Below are 24264 nucleotides of genomic sequence, written 5' to 3'. Positions count from 1 at the left end.
CCATGGAGGAGATCCACGCCTCTCCTTTTCTACCCACCCATCTTTGTGTCCTCTTTTACTTATGTATTTATTTATTGTTTTGAATCCATTAAGTCCACATGTTATTGGATGGGTGACCTTCCACTGTGTCATCACATGGTAGTGGTTGTCCACTGTGTGGTCAACTTACCAGGGACTATATCAATTGCTGGTAGCTCCAGCATGATCCATGGGACTTGGTGCACATCTCTGCTCTTCATCTTGGGGTTTGAGCTGGCTTGATGGTACATGGTCTTGTGCATGCTGTCACAACTGCTGTAAGTTCATATGTGTAGATGCCCTGTTATAACCAGAAGACACTGTATCCCATAGCCATCCACCACTTCTGATCTTGACATTCTTTCTGCCCCTTCTTCCACAATGATTCTCTAAGCTCAGAGGAGAAAAAAATGATGTAAATGACCCATTTGAGAATGAGCTTTTCTGACGAGGACTGAGAGATGCATTAATCTATGGGTATTATGATAAGTTATTAGGAGTCAGTTTAATTCTGTATCCATTTATCAGAATATAGAATAAGAGAACTATGTTCTCCCTTAGGGGCTATGACCTGTCTAAGGTTCTTGGCCCAATGATGATGTGCCAGGGTGGGTATCATCTTGTGGAGCAGGACTTGAATTCAATTAGTAAGTGGTTGAATGTCATTCTTTAGGAATTAGTATAAAAGTTAAAATCAAGTCTAAGACTGTTGGCAGCCATCTCCAACACCACATACCTATTTGAAAAATAAGCCTGCTTCCCTTGAAATGTAAATAAAAAATATATCAAAAGAAAAAAAAGAAAAAGAAGCCAATTCAGAAAAAAAGAGAAGTGAAAACCTGAGAGGATCTTGAGGACATCAGTTAAGGGCCTGGATCTAGCCATGTCTAAAGTTCATGGGCAAACTGCCTAGTGATGAAAGTCAATAAGTTTCCTCTTCAGTTTCAACTAGTATGAGTTGGATCTCTTTCACACCAACTAGTATGGTGACTAAAAGGACTGACTAATACCCTACCTCAGGGCAGTTGTCAGAATCAAATGAAACAGCATATATGATCACCTAGCAGACTGCTGGCACATACATAATAGGAACTCATTAAATATTAGTTGCCTTCACAATAAGAGGAAAAGGGTGTGGGGGATGCCAGTGGACACAAGGCTGAGAACACAAGAAAGACACATAACAACATAGCAAGAGCCTGGAGGTGCTGAAAGGGGAAGAGATCAAAGCACAGCGGAAGGCTTGGTCAAAGCTGAGAAAGGGACCTTTCTTCCTTGAGGGCAGTGTGAAGAAGCCATGGAAAATGAACAAAGACCAAAAGACTGCAAGAGTTCAGGTAAGGTAGCTTAGTGTCTTCAAGGCTAGAGTCAGACAGGGTCTTCTGAAGAGTGGCAAGCATGGATACATAAAGGAAAGTCAGGGATCAGTTCATCAGCCAAAAGCTGCTAAAGGAGAGAAATGGAGACCGCACCAGAGAAGGGCCCATTACCCATGGAAATGGGGACTCCAATTGAAAATTTCACAACTTTCTGTTTTCCTTTAAAGATTCTCTGGTTCTGGTTTTTGTTTATCTCTTAAGATCTTTTTTTAAAGGTACTGTTTCTGGCTTCCCAAGCAACGAGGTTAAAGACCCAAGCTCAGGTATCTCAGTGCACAGCCCTCCTCTGGGAAGGACTGCTAGAGAGTACAGCCCCCCTCCACCTCTCTTGCTCTGCTAGAGAAGGAAAACTTGGATCCCAGAAGAAGCTACTCTTCCACAGAAGCTCTGTCTGTGATCCTGAGGTTCACTTTGTCTCCAGTATTTCCCTCAGTCCTAAGGTTTACCTTCTTCCTACCTCAGGACTTCACTGGAGGTCAGCCATACAGTCTCAAGCAGCCCAGCACTGAGACTGGACTCCAAGCAAAGTGTTCTCGGTGCTCCTTCAGCTTACTCCTCCCTGCCGCTAAATCAGAGGTTGGCAAACTTTTTTAATAGCAGACCATATAGTAAATATTCTAAGCTTTCTGGGACATACAGTCTGGCTAACAACTAAATAGTAAACTCTACAGTTGTGAGACAAAAAGCAACCAGAGACAGCATGTCAGCAAAAGAGCATGGCTAAGTGCCAATAAAACTTTATTTATGGGCATTAAAATTTGAATTTCATGCAGTTTTGATGTATCATGAAATATTATTCCTCTTTTGGATTTTCATCAAAACATTGAAAGTTGTAAAAAAAAAAAAAAAAAAAAACAAAAAACAAAAAACAAAAAACAAAAAAAACCTCCACTCATAGGCCATGAAAAGTAGGCAGTGAAACAGATTTGGCCCGTGGGGCCATAATTTGCCAACCCTAGTCCTAAGCCACAGCTGCAGTGACTGCAGTGTCATTTGCCACTTTCCTTCTCCATTCAGGACTCACTGCTGGCCTATTTGATGGCCACTGATGTCTCCTTGGGTTTGAAGGATTATCCTTGTTGCAGAACATAGAAAACTTGTATTTCAGGGAGCTTTGGTGACTTGTCTTCAACTCTACGGCCCATGAGTGGGTAGCTAGCGTTCCACGTCCCTCTGACCCTCCCACTGCTCACAAATGTTCTCACCTCTTCCCTGAAGGACCTCCTACTGGTCTAGTCTGTAGTTCCTTATAAACTTGGCTTGGTTCTCTTACAAAGGACAAGCTGCCAACCTGAGGACAGTAATGTTTCCATGTGTCTCCACACACTGCCTAACACCATGGCCAGCCTGTCTTAGCCATTTAAAAGAGAAAAGCATTACTGTATTTGTTGTGTTCCTTTACGTTCAATACTTCAAGCCTCAAAGGGTCTTCAGTGCTGTCCAGAAACCCTAGCAAGTTTTTCTAGAAATTTCTGTCTCTCTCTGAAATAACCACGGAATGAATCTTCTTTTGCTCTGCCACCTCCATGCTTTTCCCAGTAATTCTCATCAATCCAACACACCTTGCCTTCAGCCTCTGATCTCTCCCTTATAGTTCTGCAAGAAGAGAGAGGGCATTGCTTCACTGTTGCCCCCCAAGATCAGGTCCAGATTCCCCCAACCCATTTTCTTTGCTCACTTTCCCTCACATTCAACATCCAATGCTGGACACACCAAGCCTGATGCTATATCATGAACAGGCAAAGCACATTCCCAACCCCTTCCTTCCCTCCCTCACTCAACTATTTACTTCATTCCTTTCTCTCTGTAGTTTCCTGGACAAGTTTCCATCCTACAAAGTCTCCCTGGGACACCATGACCATCATCCCTGGCTTTCCATTTCAACTTTGCTTTATTCTTTTCTTCAGTGTCTTACCTTCTGACATGCATCATATATACATTTGTCTGTGTGCTTCATTTGTATCACCCAACAATTGACAAAAGGTTATCTGTGGCAAGGACTTGACCTGTCAAAGATGTAACCCTGTCCCCTAGAACAGGGAGCATCTAGAAAACACACCAAAAACAGTTTTGAATGAGCTAAGAAGACCCACAATCCCCAGGAAACTTACTTTACTATTTATTTAAATGTCCTATCCCTAAAACCTCTTCTCCTTGTGTCCGAGTAGGCCTCCTCTCCTGGCATTAGAAAAGAGTGACTAGGGACTCCCAAAGAAGCTACATAAAGCATCTTTATTTCTCCTTCTCCGCCCTCTCCTGCCCTGGACAGCATCTCCAGAGCCTGCTGGCTCTTGATCTGTTTTTGAGGCCTTGTAAACTTTCTTTAACTTGGGAAGGCCAGGGTTCTGCTAGAAACCAAAAATGCAATTACAGGGCTTTTAAACTGCCAAGTTCCTTTGCTCTCTTCTCCCAAGGGGCCCCTCAAAAGCAAGATTGTGTTAGCCCAAGGAGAAAGGACGTGAGAACACTCTTCACTAGAGAGGAGGGAGTTTCCCGGCAGTGCAGCAACTGCTTGCTAGGGGTAGCCCGAAGGGATAGCATAGACTAGCTTGATAACAGAGAGAATTTTGCACCCTAAATCAGAACCTTATACGGAATGGTGAGATTGTAGGGTTCTGCCAGATAAGGAACAGTTAGATACAGGGCATAGAAGCACTGGGTTCAGAGTTAAATCTATTTCCTTGGCAGAGAACCCTGGAGTTGGCCATATTTGTTCCTCTAGCTGTATCTCAGGATACCACCTGGGTCCCTGAACACATGTCTGTCCATTAGGTGCCTGTCGTGGCACAAAGATTTTATGGGTTTGTGTGTCTGTAGTTGCTTGGGTCTTGGTGACTGGTTTTTAGATGCCTTGAGTATGTGATTCATCAATATTTACCAGATAAAGAAACTGCAGAAAGGTAAGAGGTCCAAAGTAGAAAAGGGATTCCCAACAAGTCAACTTTGTACGAACTGATAGAAGGGAAATTGGCAAGGGAAGAGCTAGGCCCCATCTTAGCTCAAAGTTACCAATCACATCATAGGACCACAGGACTGAATGTCAGCACTGGACTGCTCCAAGCTGTTTTGCCCCTTAGAATGGACACATTTTCACCATGAAAACTTTAAGCCTCTCTCTGGGAACAGAGAGGAGATGCTGAGCCTCCCTGAAAGCACAAGGTAGCAAAGCTGGAGAGGACTTCGTGGCTCTTCTAATCCAACTTCCAAAGTCAAAAACACAGAAGGTGGATATCCGGACCACTATGTACAATCTCCCTCACGCTCTGTCAGGATGGCTGGAAGTAGAGTACTGTGATCCTGGTATTGTGAGAAGACGTAAACAAATGTCTACTCACCTCAGACAGAGAAATGAGGACAGATATAGATGCCACCAACATCCAACTTGGTGAACTAATGTGTTTTATTGGGGTTACTTCCTAATAGGAATATGAGTGAGGGGTTACTTCCAGTAGCAGAAAAACTCAAAAACAGCTGTGCTACCACCACCACAGAAGCCCACACCAGCATAAGTAACATCTCACAAAGCTGGAAACCTGGAGTGCATTGCTCAGCCTGCAGGTCAGAGCATTCTTCTGGAGGGTTCTTTCTACCAATTCAGCGGGTCTCTGCTTCTTGCAGGCTGCTGAACCTGACTGAGAGCGGCTGTCTGCAGAGTTTACCGTTTATATGACCTTGGGAATAGAGGGGCCTGGTTAATCTGGTCAATTTCAGGAACTTCCTGGAACTATTTTTGTGTTCTTTACTTCTTGTCTTAAGGAGTTTCCCTAGAATATTTCACCTTCCCTCAGAACATCCTGTTGTTTCATCTCCCTGTAAATATCATGTCTTTAGAAGTGTCCCTCAGAGATAGAAAGTTGGAGGGGAACTTCCGCACAACACCTGAGGATAGAGGCTCTTCATCCCTCAGGGCTTCTCCTTCATTCTTCAGAGGGGTCCTGCCCTTTGCAGGTACCAGGCACAGGTGACTCCTAGGGTATGAGAGACAGCATGGAGAGTCTTTGTGTTCCCCTGACTGGAAAGATGACATCCTTTGAAGAATGGTTCAGAGCCCCTCCAAAGCTGCTCCCACCGTTGCAGTGCATGCTCCCTCCATAAAGAAGATACACTAATCCTGGCCAAGGTTTTGCACAACTAAAACACCCAAGGAATAGGCATACCCATGATAGGGCTTGGCTGTGACTCCAGACAAAGAAACAAACTCTGAGAGGCCCAGCAACTCTCCCAGGTCATCTACCTAAGAGGTGGATGCCCAGAACCCAAAGCTTCTGACCTGAAACTGATATTCTCAGCTTAACCATGGCTAGCAATAGGTCTTACCTGCAGAGGATGGCTATGGACTATATGCTGCCTCCATGGAATTTGTTAGTGGCCAAGAGATGACCAAAGGAGGAGGAGAGTGGGCTGAGAGTCCATTCCCAACAGATGGTGTCTTAATCACCCCCTCTGGCAAGTCAAGAGGAAGATTTTGCTGATGCAATGCATCTCCCCACATCCGGCCAGGAACCAAGGGAGCAAGGAGAACTCACCAACCTAAAGTGCTGTATGAAAGCCCATTAATAAACCTCCTGGCAAGGACACAGTGTGCACCATTCATAAATCTGTGGCCTGTGGGGAAGAAGCCATAGAGCAATCTGTGGAGAGGCCTGGAGGTGGAGTCTGAGGCTGCTGAGCTCTGGTCATTCTTGAAGTTCCTCTGTAAACTTGGGGTCATGGACATCTGCACCACTCAGAGTGGGGGACTGTTACAAGTCTGGAGCCCTGGAGCCTCCAACCCTAAGATGAACTTGTCTTCTTATAGAATATAGAATATGGTCTTACAATTTCATTCTCCCAGGATGGCCTGGAAAATCCAAACATGAGACTCGGCCTCCTTGTTAGACGGCTAAAGGACAAACAAACACATGCAGAATAATTGTTGAGAGCCAGGCAGCTTAAACACTCTACTCCAGTGAGTAGCTCAATAACTTAACAGATCCTATCATGATCATCATTTTGCAGAGGTGGAAAATGGAGCTTCATGAAAGTAGAGTCATTTCCCCACACAGAGCTAGTCAACCCAGGCTGAACTGCTTCCAGCTGTCCGGAACATGGTGGGACACAATTAAATGCTTTTCTTTAAGGAGAGGTACAATTCAAACTCAGGCTGCCAGGCTTCCTGGACCTCTCTGCTATCCTACAATGTCTTCCTCTGCACTAGTGCTTTTCAGCGGGGGACACTTCGCTTGTCAGAAGACATCGGACCTTATGGTTTGTCATAGCTGGGGAGGAACTAGTACTGCTGTCATCTATCCATCGGGCCAAGGCCAGGCATCCTGCTAAATATCCCACAATACACAGGGTGAACCCTGTGCCATAGAATTAGCTGACTAAGATACCAATGGGATTAAGGCTGGCAAACTGTGTCCTTGAGTCACCAAAGACTGAACTGACTAATGTCTGAGCTCTTCCAGGGTCTCAGGTTGAGGTAGGTCGGGGAAGCTCAGGCCAGCAATCTCAGGAGTGTTGTGTGCCACTCTGGCACACATTGTTATTCTGTTGTGGGTTTGTAAAATAGGAGGGCAGGTAGGGCAACTTTAGGAGGGAAGAGATTCACCAAAATCAAGATGTCTTTTTGTAGAAGACTTACGTGCTACATCTGGTATTCTATTAGTCATCTCTGTTTCACTGTGAGAGGCACTCAACTTACAAGATTGTTTCGATACATGGGTGCATCCCAAGGTTTCAATCCACAGTGGCTCAGACCACTTGCTTCTAGCCTGGCAACACAGATCATCAGGGCAGAGGAGGCTGTTCACCTAGTGGTAGCCAGTAAGCAGAAATGAAGAGAAAGGGACTGAGACGACAATCACTCTTTCAAGGGAGGATCTCTATAAACCTGATGCCTTTCTACTAGGCTCAACTCTTAAAGACTCCACTAGCTCCTCATTCTGCCACAAAGCCTTCAACATGTGCCTTTGGGGTATGTTAAGAGCTAAACCATAATTGTAGTGATCAATTTTAGATGCCAATGTCAAATGCTTCCCTAAATGTTGCCAGGAAGATTTGGTAAATATAGTTAATTCGACAATAAGCTAGTTTTGAGTAAAGAATACCTGGGTTGGCTGGACTTGGTGGCTCCAAAGGCACCTAGTAAAGTTGAAGTCTCCCCACAAAGGTGGGTGGAAGGGTCCCACTCACAGACAGCACACAAAAGACAGGCAGAGAGGTGCAGCCTGCCCTTGGAACTTCAGCCTTTCCCTGCCAATCCCCACCATCACAAAGTCAGTGTCTACCATCTCTTTATAGTTATCATCTCTGTCTGCTTGGCTGGTTAACCCTGCTTGCTACAAGTAACACGCTATCTCCCAGAGGAAAATAAAGCTTTATGACAATTCCCAGAGTGATTTGTCCAGCAGAGCCTTGAATTTGAAGAGCATCCTGTGGGATCATAGTCCAAGTGTCTTTCTCTGACAAGCACTAACACTAGACAGTTCAGCCACAGAGACTTCAGCCTGGCTTCTAGAGATGGTATCGGGATCTCACTATGGGCAGAGGACTCTCACCACTCCATGCCATCAGCCAGTTGCCCTTCTCCACTGAACAGGAAGTAGTCCTCTTGCATCCATCCTTGGGGCAGATGCAACACACCATGACTGAGACTTCTTAGGTCCAGACCTTTGCTCTCAGTAAGCAGTGCAGATAAGCCCCAGCCCCTGAGTACGCAGTCAAAACGGCATGGTTTATGCAGAGCACCTGGCACACAGTGGGTGTTCAACTCCTGTGCCAGGACCCTCCCCTCTGACGACAAGCTGTGCTAAAACAGGCCTCCTACTATATAAGGAATAAGCAGGGTTTTTAAACCACTCAATATGGGCAGCAGTTGCCAAATGATGCTACGGAGCTCTCCTAGGCCCGAGGCCCACCCTAAATTTAACAGGCCTGTGTTTACAAACCCAAATCCATGCATCTCCGAGGCTCCCACACATATCCCAGCTGTCCGCCTCAAGAATTCCGAGTGGAGAGTCTCTGGCAGATTCCCCACCAGCTGGTAACTCTCAGAGTGTTCCTGACACTTGGTCTGAGCCGTAGGCACACTATTCACAGGAGAGAAGCAGGAGCTCCTCCAGATTCTCCTAAATCAGCTAAATCACCTGAAGACTAGTAGGACTCTGAGCTGGCAGATTCTGACCAGGATTCTGAGGCTAAGCCACAGAGTAGACTCAAGGAGCTAAGACACGCCCATCTGCAGAGTCTGGCTTTTATGTCTCTCTATCCTTTACTCATTCTCTGTATGTCCTAGGCTGACACACACGCACAACATCACACCTTCCTACAACTCAGCTCTCCTGAAACTGTCCAATGGCACTGAACACAGCCCAGAACCCAGAAAGCTGCAGAAGCCTCTAGATTGGACAGAGAACATAAACTGGTTCTCTGAACCACGTGCAGTGCTGTAAACCTTTTCCTCAGACCTTATTTCCCCTTCCTTATGAGCTGCTCCTCCAACTGAGGGACATCTAAATCACAAGACAGCTTGGTAAACACCGATTGCTGGTCCTACCCTACCCACCCCACCCCAGAGATTCTGACTGGGAAAATCAGGGAAGCAGCAGCTCTGAAGAGTTCCCAGGTGAAGCTGATGTCACCAGATCAGGGGCTGCTCTCAGGTTAGGGGGTGGCTGCGTTACAGATTGGATGAGTCAAGACCACTGACTCCAAGTAACCCTGAATCAGAATGGAATCTCCCTCTATGTAAGTGTGTGTGGGTGTGTGTGTGTGTGTGTGTGTGTGTGTGTGTGTGTGTGTGTGAGTGTGTGTGGCCATGGGGCAGATGCCGATAGTGGTGAGCCTCAAGAAAGAGAAAGCCAGGCTGACAGCTGCAGGAAGTGACAGTTGACAGCCTGAGAGCACAGAAAGAGACAGCAAACTATAAAAAGCAGACTTCAGAACTCAAAAAGCAAAACAGGCCGAAGCCGTCTCTGTGGGATACAGTTACTATATTCTCCAGATCCATAGTAAGGAAGAACTCTCTCCAAGCATCTTGTGGCCCTGAGATTCACAGTGAAGACCCTATCGTGTGAAGGAAGCTACACTTGGGCTGCTTCCAAGGGCAGGGAAACATAAAAATTAATATTCTAAAAATTGACATCTAATTCATCAGCAGTAAAGATCATCAGGGAGTTTAATCAGTTATAAACTTGGTAATGTGGAAAACTCTTCACCGTGAACTAACCCATTTGCTCAGTTGTCTAGGCTCCTACTGTGTGTGTGCACCTGCACATATGTATATACTGCACCCATTTACAGATACATATCTGATATAGAAACATTCCGTGGGGTGTTGCAAGATATCATGAGTTATAGAGACCATGCTTCCAGAGGCCCTGGGTTCCATTGTCATCATCAAATTATTAATGTAAACAATACAATTCACCACTCCCCATACCATAGCCCCTACATCATTTCTTCCTTGACCACCTAGACAAGGCTAGGTCCTCCACCTGGAGCTCCCATTTGCATAACTAATTGTTCCAACTCTGTATTTCTCACCACACTGCAATGGAATAAATTCAACAGCCTCCTTCTGAGCTTTTCCGTTCCTAGTAGGGCAGAACGTAGCAGGTGCTTAGTGAATGGATGTTGTTTGAAGGCATATCCTTAACCTTGCAGTATCTAAGTACACACACACACACACACACACACACTCATTTATGAAGAAAATGTAGGTCAAGGAGTTTGAGTACATGCCTCGAGGCAGCCCCAATTTCTGAAAGCAGGCTTAACTGTGCTTATTTCTGCTAGCAAGGGAGCGTCAAGGTCCTCCGCAGAGAGTGCTGTCTCTCGCACTTCCTGGTTTTAATCAGAACTACATATTCTGGGTGAGGTGGTGACAAGGAAGAGGCTGCAAACTCGATTAGATCGCTCCTAAGTCCCCACCCCATGACTGCTCTAAGGAGCCAGCTTCTCTCCCTCTACCCTTCTTTACACCCTCCCCAAAATACACATCCAACCCCAATTCCCTCTCTCCATACTAAATATCCTGAGAAAGTCCCCATTCATAGGGCAGAACTCTGTGCTCTCTGTCCAGCAGACAGAAATAAGAGAAAATCATGTTTTCCATCATCCAAAACAAATAAAGTACACTAGGAGAACTTAGCGCAAGCTTCATTAGCTCCGTGGGACTCCCATGAGCTAGTGGAAGAAGAAAGGGAGGCAGAGAGGACAGGATCTCACTGACAAAACTGACCACATGAATGAAGGAGGCTTCAAACCCATGGGAAGACTCCCAGACACCTTCCTCAGACTGAGAGTCCCTTCTTCCTTCCCTGAGCTTCATGGCCACTGGAGCACACTCCATAAGAACTCTGAGAATTTGCTAAGCATGTGCAGAGCTTCAGAGGTTTCTTTCAAGGGATAAACTACAATATTCTATCATCTATCTATTTATCTATCTACCTATCATCTATCTATCAATCATCTGTCGATCATCTATTTATCTATGTTTTGCTCTATCTCTGCTCCCTTCCCCTCCCTCCTTCCTTCCCTCCCCCCCATCTCTCCTACTCTCATCTTTCTCTCACAAAGAATCTCGGCTGGGCAGTGGTGGCGCACGCCTTTAATCCCAGCACTTGGGAGGCAGAGGCAGGCGGGTTTCTGAGTTCAAGACCAGCTTGATCTACAGAGTGAGTTCCATGGCTACACAGAGAAACCCTGTCAAAAAAAAGGGGGGTCTCATTAAGTATCCTGGCTGTCCTTCAACTCACAATCCTTCCACCCCGCCCTCACCCCAGGCTCTGAAGTACAGAATCTAACTGTGTAGTGCAGTAGTCTTGCCTGTTTGTCACTGGTGTTCCAAAGGCATGATTCTCAGGAATGAATGATTTTCATCACAGAAGCCAGGATACACTAGATTATGCTATCTGAGAATCTCACTGACTTTCAATAACAAAGACAAAAAAAAATCTCATCCATGTTTTATGTCTGCCATGGGTTACCAAAGGCTTTGCTTCAAGAACTGGGCCAGAGGAGCACCTAAACCAAAGATGCCAGGCGCCGTGGTGGCAGGAAAGCTCGTGTGATAAGCACATGCTGCCTGAAGCCAGTCCTACAGCCATGCCAAGGTTCCAAAGGATGGGATACCACATCCTCCCCTAAGGAAGAAGACCAAGGAGAAGGACGCAGGGAGTGCGTGGAATGTGATGCCCTGGAACCTGGCTCCTCAGTCTTCCCTCCTCCTATCACACAGTCAACCATCCCTTAATGAGGAAGGGGTTCTGAGAAGTGTGTCACTTGGCAGTTTCACTGTTGTCATTGGAACAAAGCAACATACTTAAGAGAAATCTTTTTTAGTCAGCCTTTTTATGTGATCAAGATTCACAGTAAACACAGAATGAATGAGACTGCTGCTGGTGTTGATTGTTTCAGAGTAAACTATTTTTAAGTAGGTGGAGAACATCCTGATGGTAAAAACATAGTGCAATAAACCCACGAACCAATAGGAGAGTTGTGCATCATTTCCAATTTTTATGCACTTGGCATGGGTCCATGTTTCGTTTTTTGTAAGACTGGAAGCATAATAAGCCATTCACCATCACCATAGGCACACCCCAGGGCATTTAGATGGCTACGCCATCAATAATTGATAAGGATCCTACAGCTCCATCCTATTTCTGTTATGTAATCATGTCCTGTCACCACCATCGTATGTGGCCCATTGTTGACTAAAATGCCACATTGCCTCTCATGACTGTTCATTTATATTTTGTCACCTACACCATCCATGCTACCATCATTCACAGTACCATAAGTCTCCACCACCACCACATTCCACCAGCCTTGTCACAACCACACCGACATCCTCTGTAACTGCATCATGCCTTTGCCAAACCTCCCCAAAGAAGACAGCTTGTCTGGGGGAGAAGCCATCTGCTAACAGTTCTCTGAGGAGAAATATCAGGGGAAGGGAGACTGAGGCAAAGAAGGAAGGAGAACAAAAAAAGAAGGTGCTTACCAGAAAAGGGGATACTTTATAACAAACACAACCAATGATTCAGTTGTACAGGTCATGTTTAGATTTTCTAGCCTAGCTGCCTTTCTCAGTAGTTCAAGTATTGAGAAGAATGGGAAAGGTTTCATGCTGGCTTTTCCTGGTCTCCATGTCCCACTATCAATGTCAACCCTGTAGAGCACGCACTCTATCACTCTTCTAAAAGGTGTAATCTGGCTTCACCAAGCAACCTCTAAAAACACTATAGAATCTAGGTGCCCAAGGCATGTGTTGGCATGCTACCCAGTTCCCCCGGGGTTATACATACTACCTGCTATAATTTTCCATCTGTAGTGGTGCTGACAGCAGCAACAGCAATCTGGATTTCTTGCTGTGGGAACAACAGTGTGAGTTCTTGCTAAGGCTGCTCAACTGGAGAACAGGGCACGTGGCAAGGCCCAGGGAGAGGAAGATATAGACACATAGACTGAGGTGGCACACAATCTGCGTCCAGTATAAGCCATATCTATGAATGTCTGTAATAACATATGTTAATAACATATGTATATTGTGATGGTTTGTGTATGCTCAGCCTAGGGAGTGGCACTATTAGAAGGTGTGGCTTTGTTGGAGTAGGTGTGGTCTTGTTGGAGTAGGTGTGTCACTGTGGGCATAGGCTTTAAAACCATCGTCTTAGCTGCCTGAAAGTCAGTATTCTGCTAGCAGCCTTCAGATGAAGATGTAGAACTTTCAGCTCCTCCTGCACCACAGCTGCCTGGATGCTGCCATGTTCCCACCTTGATAATAATGGACTGAACCTCTGAACCTGTAAGCCAGCCCCAATTAAATGTTGTCCATATAAGAGTTGCCTTGGACATGATGTCTGTTCACAGCAGTAAAACCCTAACTAAGACATATCTCATAGCAAAACAAAACACCTGCAACTCCTCACCTAGGACGGAGACAAAGATCTAACTATTTGTGGGTGCTAAGTTTCATTCTCCTGCAAAGATGTTTGGAAAGGTAAGCAAATGAAGCGTCCTTTGTCAACACTACTGTTCCTAGCCAGGGCATCATGCATCATCGCCTTCACACAGCATCGGTTATGACCGGTGTGTGTTATTTCTCTGATAGGACGACCTAGACGTTCATCTGCAGAAGTCTAAGTCTTTGGTTACCTGGATACCTGGAACTATTGGCCGTATGAACACAGCTCGAAGGTATTGTTTTGATTCCTAACATAACTATTCTTTGTCCCCAGTATGGTGATAAAACACAATTCCTTGTGATAATCAGAATCAGTCAAGTTCTACTCAGTAATTACTTTTTCTTCCAACTGGCTTACATCAAGACCCAAAAGTTTCCAGGTTATAGTTGCAGTTTCTAGTTAACAGAACCCCTGCTGAGTTACTTTTTATCAAAGGTTTCTGGGAGTGTGAGCTGACAAAAAGAACCTGGACAGTAGATGAATGAATGTCCATGGTTTTTGACTCCTGTGAGTGACATCTACTGCTCAGCTTGACAGCCCTTTTTCTGCAGCTACTGAGTTGTTCATAGGGTTTTTTTTTCTCCATTTTTCTGTGTATGTCGTGAGTCTTATTGAAGGGTTTTCAAGGTAATCCTAAACTCTTGAAATAATCCTCATTTGGCTTTGATATATATATATTATTATTATATTACTATTACTATTATATATTTGTGGATTTTATTTTCTACCATTTTGATTAGGATTTGATCATCTTAATTATTTTATTCTATTCTTTGGGATCTTTGTTGATGTTGGTTTTGAATAAACTAGAGTTCCTTCTTCCTTTCCTGTATGAAAAAAAAATGTTTTGATTTGTCACATTTTAGAAAGCTGTCAATAATAGTCTTGCTGAGCTACAGACCCTTGTGTGCCCCAGATCCAACCACTAACTGATGCAATAGTGGTAAGTCTGTTCTGGAGTAAACAACCGTCTTCTGATTCAGTCTGAAGAGTGTTCCACAAAAGGGGATTTCTGCCTGCCACTGAATGAACTCGAGAACTCTATCATGGCTGGGGAATAAAATCAAAATTAAAAGCTACTTGTTTTGCTAAGTGGAAATGATATGCCTGTCAGATTGCCTTCCAAATCATTCTGTTTATGCCTATGGATCAGTTCTGCTGTCATTTTGGTCAGACAGGTTTCTTTTGATGTGCGTAGTGGTAATGGCAGAGCCTCATAATTGGCCAACATAATGAGAATAAATGACTGTTGCATGCTCAGCCATAAATGGAATCCTTGCCATCCCCTCATAGGCTGCAGAAACATGATGGCAGAGGAAAGAACAAATGTCAAAGCCAGAGAGAGGAAGGTATGGATGCTGAGTGCTGGGCAGAAGGTGGTGGATGCACTCCAACTCACAGCAGCTGTGATCACTTGCACAAGATCGGATCCAGCCATGTCCTGCCGTGCACACGCTCCTTCCTGAGCATTTATGTGCAGGAAAAGGTTAATAGACTGGAGTGGCCACCAGCAAGGTGTTCATGCTCCTGTAAGTTACCCTATGGAACTCACTGAGTCACCAAAGGATCACGGAAGGAGGATTAACAGGGAAAGAAAGGAGACCAGAGGGAGTGAAAGAGAAGAGAGCATAGAAGCCAAATATGATCAAAATTCATTATATATGCATATCTTAGTGGCTATTCCTGGTTGTCAACTTGACTATATCTATAATGAACTCTGGCCTGGACCTTGGCTTGGAGATCTTGAGGCATAGTGGCTATGAATCCAAGAAGATTAAGACAGGGAAATCTCTGAGTTCAAGGTCATCTGGGACAAAGCAAGTCCCAGATCCAGGCATGGTAGCACACACCTTTAATCTGGGCCACACCTTCTGCTGGAGACCTACATAAGGACACTGGAAGAAGGAAGATTCACTCTCTCTCCGCCTGCTTGCCTTGTGGGACTGAGAAACTACTAGATCCTTGGACTTCCATCCACAGCTGCTGCTGACCATTGTTGGGGAGTTGGACTATAGAGTGTAAGTCATCAACAAATTCCCTTACTATAAAGAGACGACCCATACGTTCTGTGACTCTAGAGAACCCTGACTAATACAATATCTTAATTATGTTTTTTATTATGTATAATTAATGTTAATAAACTTTTCAAAGAAAAAGTTAGCACATTTGTTTCTTAACTACTTGTGAGATTATCGATGAAGCTACCTGAAGTTGGCTTGTGAAAGTTACTGTATCTACACAGATACTGACTGTCTGTGGTGCTTTTTGTCCTTTCAAACAATTCAAATTTTCCAGCAGACCTACAATTCCCTTCAGCCTAAGGAAGTGCCCGGAGCTTCCACACAGTGCCAGTTATTAGTAATGAATCCCCTGCTCTCGTATGTGACATTCCTTTTGCCTTCATGCTTGAAGGGTGTGTTACCTGCGTGTCAAGTTCTGGATTAACTCTCCCAGTCAGCACATCCCAGATGTTTTCCCACTGTCTTCTGACCTCCATGGTAACTGAGGAGTCACTGGGAGTTTGAATCACTGTCACCATGGTTGGAATTTAGCATTTTCCTCCAGCTGCTGTCAGGATGTTCTCTTTACCTTTGGTTTTCCAAGTGTTCAGCTATGATGAGACTACATGGTGTGTGTGTGTGTGTGTGTGTGTCTGTGTGTGTGTGTGTGTGTATTTCTCCTTGTGTCTGTTTACAAATCTTCTAGAATGTGTGTATTCTATTCATCATATTTGACACTTTTTTTCCTTCTACTTTATCCTGGGACTTCAGTTCTACAGGTTTAAGGGGCTGTTGGATTTTGTTATAAATGTCCTGATACTCATTCTTTTTTCTATTAGATCATTTCTCTGTCTCCCGAAGGTTCACTGATATTTTGTCCATTCCATATTTCCTATTCTGTTGATTTCTATGGCTGGCACTATTTCCTGTGCATCACTAACTTTAGAGTAAGTTTATCTTGGGGAAGGGGGTTTCTTATGGTGGTAAGATACTGGTTTTCAGCTTGTTATTTTAAGACTGAGCATTTCAAATCATAAGGGTTCACCTTCAGTCCACAAATTTTTACATGCTATGTTGTCACTTCAGTTTAGATCAAAGTACTTTTTAATTTCCCTTATGATGTCTTCCATGACCTATGAGTAATTTAGAGATACATGGCTTCGATTCTAAACATTTGGGGATTTTCCAAGTATCTTGCTGTTATTGGCTTCTAATTTAATTTTCCTGTGCTCTGAGAACAATCTCTGTAATTCCAGTCTTTTTGAGTTCATCAAGATGAGTTTGGAGGCCAAGTCTACATTCTAGGACGTGGGACAGATTTTCTCATCCTGACGTTTTCCTTACTGATTCTATGAATTGCTGGGAGCTGATGTTATTGTCTGCACGTGAAAGCTATACCCTTCTCTGGTCCTTCCTTGAATTCCATCAATGTTTGTTTTGTGTATGGAGGGTGTTATCAGGTGCACCTGCCCTTGGGGTTCTTGTATTTTATATTCCTGATGAACTGACCTTTTCATTATTATAAAAATGACCCTTTTGTCTCTGAAGTAGTACTTAACTTTTCGGATATTAATATCTGTATCTGTCTTCCAATGCTTAGTCTTTATAATTTCTTTAGTTTTCAATCCCTTACCTTCAACCCATAAATGCTTTCAGACTTAAAGTGGATTTATTATAGTTGGGTTGTCTTCATTTTTACCCCTGGAGACCTCTGTCTTTTTATTGGAGTGTTTATTCCAAAGACATTTTTAAAATACACTAATGGCCCCTCACACGTGGTGGTTTTTATTTTTTTCTACTAATTTATTTATTCATTTTACATCCTGATCACATCTCCTCTCTCCTCCCAGCCTCCCCTCATTTGGCCCCTCTCCTTAATCCCCTCTGCTTCTCCTTTGAGAAGCAGGAGGCCCTCTCTGGGTACCAACCCACCCTGGCACATCAGGTCACTGCAGGATTGGGCACATCCTCTCCCACTGAGACCAGACAAGGCAGCCCAGTTAGGGGAGCAGGATCCACAGCCAGGCAACAGAGGCAGGGACAACTCCTCCTGCCTCCAGTTGTTGGGAGACCCACATGAAGATGAAGTTCCCCATCTGCTACATATCTTAAGGGCGGGGAGGGGGAGCTAGGTCCAGCCCATGTGTGCTCTTTGGTTGATGGTTCTGTCTCTGGGAGCCCCCAAGGGTCCAGATTAGTTGACTCTACTGATCTTCCTGTGGAGTTCCTATCCCCTCTGGGTTCCCCAATCCTTTGCCTTTAATCCCAGCACTCAGGAGGCAGAGACAGGAAGACCCCTGAGTTCAAGGACAACCTGGTCTACAGAGCAAGTTTCAGGACAACCAGGGCTGCACAAGAAACTTGGTCTCACAAAGACAAGAAAAAAAAATACCAATCCACCGATGTAGTGGATTTTATTTCATCCACTTGCTATTCTTTTCTATTTATTTGCATTTTTCCTTTCTCTTTTCTACATTTTCCTACTCTCTTTTGAACTAAATGTTAAAAACAAAAACCTTCATTGGTCACTTCACTGCCACTCTCCTAAGCCATCGCCCTTTGCATTAATTTTGGTGACTTTCTGATTATGACCCACACCGTAAAATTATCACAGTCTACTTTGAATATATGGTTTTTATCTATTCATTCCTTTCTATGTATTTTCTTCTAAATACATATTGCTACTATATTAACTTGAAAGAACTATCTTTTGAAGATTTTATTATCATAACTGTATTTCCTGCATTACCATCTCCAGAACGATTCCTTCTGCCCTGCAGACCTGAGTTTTCACTGGCACCGGTGCCCTTGAACTTCAAGAACTTCATTCAGCGCATTGCATAGGTAAGACCTCGAAGCTCCAGTTTGTCTGACATCTTAATTTTAAATGCCAGCCCAGTCTCTTCTAGAGCTTTCTTAACAAGTCAGTTGTCAACCGTATCATTCATTATTCCTTTCCAAGCTTCCACTTTCCATTTTTTTTAATTTGGATACTTTAGAAACTTTCCCCCAATATGATTTCCTCTTGTGAGATTAATGTCATACTTTTTTCCTTATATTTATATTTTTGGAAGTTTATTTGACTTTTTACACTGGCAATTTTCTAATTTTGATAAAATTTGAATAATTTGGTCAGTGTGAGTTCAAATATTTCCCTTACCTAATTGATACCTTATTCCTTTTTCCTGTAACTCCATTTATTCATATTCTGAACTTGTTCATAGTCCTTTTAGTGGTTTTTTTTATTTTTTTATTTTTTTATTTACATTGCAAATGATTTCCCCTTTCCTGGGTCCCCACTCCCCACAAGTCCCATAGGCCCTCTTCCGTCCCCCTATTCTTCCATCCACCCCTTCCCACTTCCCTGTTCTGGAATTCCCCTATACACTTGCACTGAGTCTTTCCAGAACCAGGGGCCACTCCTCCATTCTTTTTGGACATCATTTAATTTGTGGATTATGTCCTGGGTATTCAAAGTTTCTAGGCTAATATCCACTTATCAGTGAGTGCATACCATGATTGATCTTTTGAGACTGGGTTACCTCACTTAGTATGATGTTCTCCAGCTCCATCCATTTGTCTAAGAATTTCATGAATTCATTGTTTCTAATGGCTGAATAGTACTCCATTGTGTAAATATACCACATTTTTTGTATCCATTCCTCCATTGAAGGACACCTAGGTTCTTTCCAGCTTCTGGTTACTACAAATAGGGCTGCTATGAACATAGTGGAGCATGTGTCCTTATTGCATGCTGAAGAATCCTCTGGATATATGCCCAGTAGTGGTATAACAGGGTCCTCAGGAAGTGTCATGCCCAGTTTTCTGAGGAACCGCCAGACTGATTTCCAAAGTGGTTGCACCATCTTGCAATCCCACCAGCAGTGGAGGAGTGTTCCTCTTTCTCCACATCCTCGCCAACACCTGCTGTCTCCTGAGTTTTTGACCTTAGCCATTCTGACTGGTGTGAGGTGAAATCTCAGGGTTGTTTTGATTTGCATTTCCCTAATGATTAATGATGTTGAACATTTCTTAAGGTGTTTCTCAGCTCTCCGAAGTTCTTCATGTGAAAATTCTTTGTTTAGCTCCGTACCCCACTTTTTAAAGGGGTTATTTGGTTCTCTGGGTTCTACTTTCTTGAGTTCTTTGTATATATTAGATATTAGCCCTCTGTCGGATTTAGGGTTGGTGAAGATCCTTTCCCAGTCTGTTGGTTGACTTTTTGTCCTTTTGACGGTGTCCTTTGCCTTTTAGTGGTTTTTTAATGCTCTATTTTAAAAATATTCTCTGTCTGTCTGCCTATCTGTCTTTCTCTCTCTCTCTCTCTCTCTCTCTCTCTCTCTCTCTCTCTCTCTCTGTGTGTGTGTGTGTGTGTGTGTGTGTGTGTGTGTGTGTGTAAACCTGTTCAGATCCCTTCTGTTAAACTGCCCTAATCTCTCCTTCGTGAGATTCATCTTTTCCATTACGATTATTTTAAGGTTCTTGTTTGCTAAAAGTGGGATCTGGACTGTTGTGGGCTTTTTCTATTGCTTGATATTTCTCATTTTCCTTTCTTCTTATCATCATAATAATATTTAATTATGCCTTGGTATTATGAATGATGTCCTGTAGAGACTGATGCTGTTATCTTCCTTTGAAGAATATTGAGCTTTGTTCTTACAAGCAGTTAACAGGAAGATGATCTCCATTATGCAGAGCCTTTAAGCTGTGATGAGTAATCCTTTCTGCTTTCCCTTAGCTTATGGGATAGTTGTTAGCTCCTATAAATGCTCCTCCCCTGGCCCCCAGACCTTGGCTCTTCCTGAATATTATCAGAAAGCCTTATCGGTCCTCTTTATCTCGCCAGACTCTGAACTCTAAATCGTGTATCCATGGCACTGGGGAGCTATGTGGTGTACACTTAACAGGATCCTTAGAACTCTTCTCTGAAGAGTCTTCCTTGTGTCTTTACAATTGTGGAAATTTTTTTTGGGGGGGGGGGTCAAGACAGGGTTTCTCTGTATAGCCCTGGCTGTACTGGAACTCACTCTGTAGACCAGGTTGGCCTCAAACTCAGAAATCCACCTGCCTCTGCCTCAAGTACTGGGATTAAAGGTGTGTACCACCACTGTCTGACTGAAATTTTTGAGAATTTGAAGGGACTTTGTAAACAGTCTTGGGGTTCCCTCTAGATGATTCTTTTCCTGTATATTTACTTCCTTCAACTTAGCAGACCTGCACCCCAACCTCTGTCCACCAGGAAACCCACAGCCCAGAAAATTATCACATACACTGACAAGAGTGAGGATGTCTTCAGAAATAAACAAGAATTTCCCCCACAGCATCACCTTCATTTCATGTCTCATCGTGGTCATTCTACTGTGCTCTCAAATGTGTTCAGCATTCTCTCCCAAGATTTTAAAAGTACTCTTTGTAGGATAGTTTGCCTATAACCTGAGGACAGAACTTAATTGAAATTGTGGCAGGGGAGGGAGAAGCAGAGAACAGCAGGGGTCAGCCGTCACTCTCCACCTTTTTTCCTTGAGACAGGGTCTCTCACTAGACCTAGAGCTAGACTGACAGCCAGAAAGCTCCAGTATCCTCCTGTCTGGGGGGATCCCCCCTTACAAAGTTGGAGGTTGCAGGTGTGGGCCACGCCCAGCTTTGAACACAGGATTCGAACTCAGATCCCCATGCTTGAACAGCTAGTGCTCACCCACTTGAGCCACCTCCTAAACCCTCCTTGAAATGTTGGAGCATACAACTTGAACCACATTCTAATCAGCAATCCATATATCTCTTCATTTGAAACCTCTGTCTCCATATTTTTGTCATTTTCTGATTAGTTTTTATGTCAAGTTGACACAAGCTAGAGTCATCTGAGAGAGGGGAACCACAGTTGAGAAACTGTCTCCATGAGACTACACTGTAGACAAGCCTGTTGGGCATTTTTTCTTTCTATTCTTTTCTTTCTCTTTCTTTCTTTCCTTCTGTCTTTCTTTCCTTCTTTTTTCTTTCTTTCTTTTTTGTATTTTATTTTATTTTTTTACTTATTCACTTTACATACCACTCACTGTCCCCTTCCCACAATCCTTCCCTCACTCCCCCCTCTTCTCTGAACAAGTGGGAGCCCTCCTGGGCATCACACACACACACACACACACACACACACACACTGGCTCTTCAAGTCTCTGCAAAGCTAGGCACTTCCTCTCCCACTGAGGCCAGACAAGTCATTCCAGCTAAAAGAACATGTCCCATGGACAGGGAACAGCTTTTGGGACAGCCCCTGCTCCAGTTGCTTGGTACCCACATAAAATGATGGATGTAGGAAGGCCTAGCCCGTTATGGGCAGGATCACCCCAGGGCTAGTTAGTTATCCTGGGTTCTATGAGAAGGCAGGCTGAGAAAAACACGAGGAAGAAACCAGTCAGCAATGCTCTGCCACGGCCTTTGACCTCCAGCTCTTGCTGCAGGTTCCTGCCCTGTTTGAGTTCCTCCCTGGCATCCTCTGATAAACAGTGACACACTGTGGAGATCTAAACAGAATAAATTAAACCCGTTCCTCCCTCACGTTGCTTTTAGCCATGGTTTTCCTTAGAGCAATAGAAACTCTAACTAGGACAGTTGGTAAGTGTACCAACATCCTTCCAGGAAAGCCAATTTTGTTTAAATTAGCTAGGGCAAGTTCTCTTAATTAAGGGCTCTGACCAGTGTCTAGGTCTTATGCTGACCCGTGTGTGCCTCAAGTCTTGCATGGTTTTAGCAACACCACCATAGCAAACAGCCCTATGACTCCCCATGAAAGTACCAAACTCAATAACTTCAACCTTTAACTTTTTCTATTTTTAATTAGCATCTTGACTTAAAATATCCCAGTTTTATAATGATCATATTTCCGTGCACAGCCTTCTGGGTACCAGTAAATGATTTTACCCACAGGTTTTGGACAGTACCTCACTAACACCTTCACTCTGCCTCCCTATTGGTCAGAATTCTTCTTCTTTGCATCAGTAGTGAAGGTCTAAAGCAGCGTCACCAAACCATCTGCCTTATTCCCCACCTCCGTACACAACATACACATGCACATGCCCACACACAGACACGCACGCCTTCCCTAGACAGTGAAGGCGGCAGTTCCAAACGTTCACACCCTTTCCTCACAGTGACAGGCAGAGAATCTCAATTAGTCGAGGAGAAAAATAGATGTATATTTCAAACAAGGTGTATGACAGAAGACGCAGAACTCACAGTGAGGATGCTGGGAAAGCCAGAAGGCTGATCTGGGGCATTTCCAGACATCTTTGTGAGCTTTAGGAGTGACTGTATCACCCAATTGTCTTCTGAGTTCCCGAGTTCTGCACTTGCTAGGAAAGGTGTTAACAGCCCTCTTATTTACTCAGTAAACATCAAATCATACGTTTTTCATGCTCTGTTGTGTAAGATGTCTTCTGTCCCTTCCAGATGGGTTTCTCCTGAGAGAAACCAAAAAAATGAAAACAGGCAGAGTTTCATTATAACTGCGTTCCTGGATTACTCCTCCTGCTAAAAACTGAGGAGATATGAAAATAAGGACAGTGGATTTGGGGTATAGACAGGGTCAAATCTAGTATGCATTAAACCACTTGTTGTTTTCATGGCCCTGAGCTAGTTGTGTATTAAAATAATGGCTAAGATACATGTAACAGTAAGAGCTGTGCGTTGTTTATTTAAAACACTTTAAAAGACTAATTCCACTTAATCTTTATAATTACCTTATGAGGCAAAAATCTAATGTTATTGCTCTATCACAAATAAGGAAACAGCACTGAAACATCATCTGAGAGCTACAGTGGTAGACTGCAGCCTCTGGTCGTGGTGTTGGATCCTTGGCCTCATCAGTGCTTGGCACTAGCGCAAGCAGCAGCAGAGCGTTGTCTATAACAAATGACCTCATGGTTGGACTTGTCTTTTGCCGACAATCAACTCTGGTTTTATGATTTACAAGCTTGCTTCTTCTAGAAATTCTAGGAGATGGCCAATATAGAATTTTCTATTGTATAAAATATCTCATTGGGCTTTGTGCTTTAAACACCATACATTTACTATCTCAAGTTTTCCATGGGTCAAAAGTCTAGCCCATCTTTGCCAGTCCCTGTATCGGGGTTTCATTGAAATATAGGTGGCATCAGCTGTTTCCCCGTCGAGAGGCTTGGTTGGGAATGGTCCACTAGCAAGACCCTCCAGTTTGTTAGCAGAATTAGGTTCCCTTATGACCTTATGGCTGAAGTTGTCGTATCCTTGTGGGTTTTGTGGTACTGGGGGTTGAACTCAGTATCTTGTGTAGTGCTCGTCTCTGTATTTTAACTATCAAGCTAAGTCTACTTCCCACTTCTAGAGAATGCTTTGGAGTCCTTAACACATGACCTTCTCTGCAATAAGTCCGGTTGTTTCTTTAAAGCCAGAAGGAGGTCAGCCATGACTGCTTCTTACATGTTTTAAGGTACAGCCTAATTAGGTCACACTTACCTAGAATAGCCTCACTTTTATTAAGCACAATCAACTATTAACGATCACGATTATGACAGCCAGTTTCTTTTTTTCCATATGATGTAGCATAATTCCATGATATCTTGTCATGTTCAAAGTCTGCTCACATTTAAGGAAAGCGATCAGGCCGGGTATGCATGGCAGTGGGAAAGGGTCTTGGGGACCATCCTAGGATACAGCCTACCACACAGACTATGTTCATTCCTTGTCCACTAAAACTTGGCAACGTGGATTCTGTGGTCCACGGCAGAACCTGCGACACAGCAGCAAACAGTACAAGAAGAAGATCTCTGAGAAAAGGTGGATACAAGACCAATAGGCTCTCTAGTCTGATAGCATAGGGATGGATCCAGCTATGAATAAAGGATGTAACATCGCCAGCCTAATATATGTCATGACAAAACT

The sequence above is a fragment of the Apodemus sylvaticus genome, chromosome 1, assembly GCF_947179515.1.
Source record: "Apodemus sylvaticus chromosome 1, mApoSyl1.1, whole genome shotgun sequence".
NCBI lineage: Eukaryota > Metazoa > Chordata > Mammalia > Rodentia > Muridae > Apodemus > Apodemus sylvaticus.
This window is presented reverse-complemented; position numbering follows the sequence as displayed.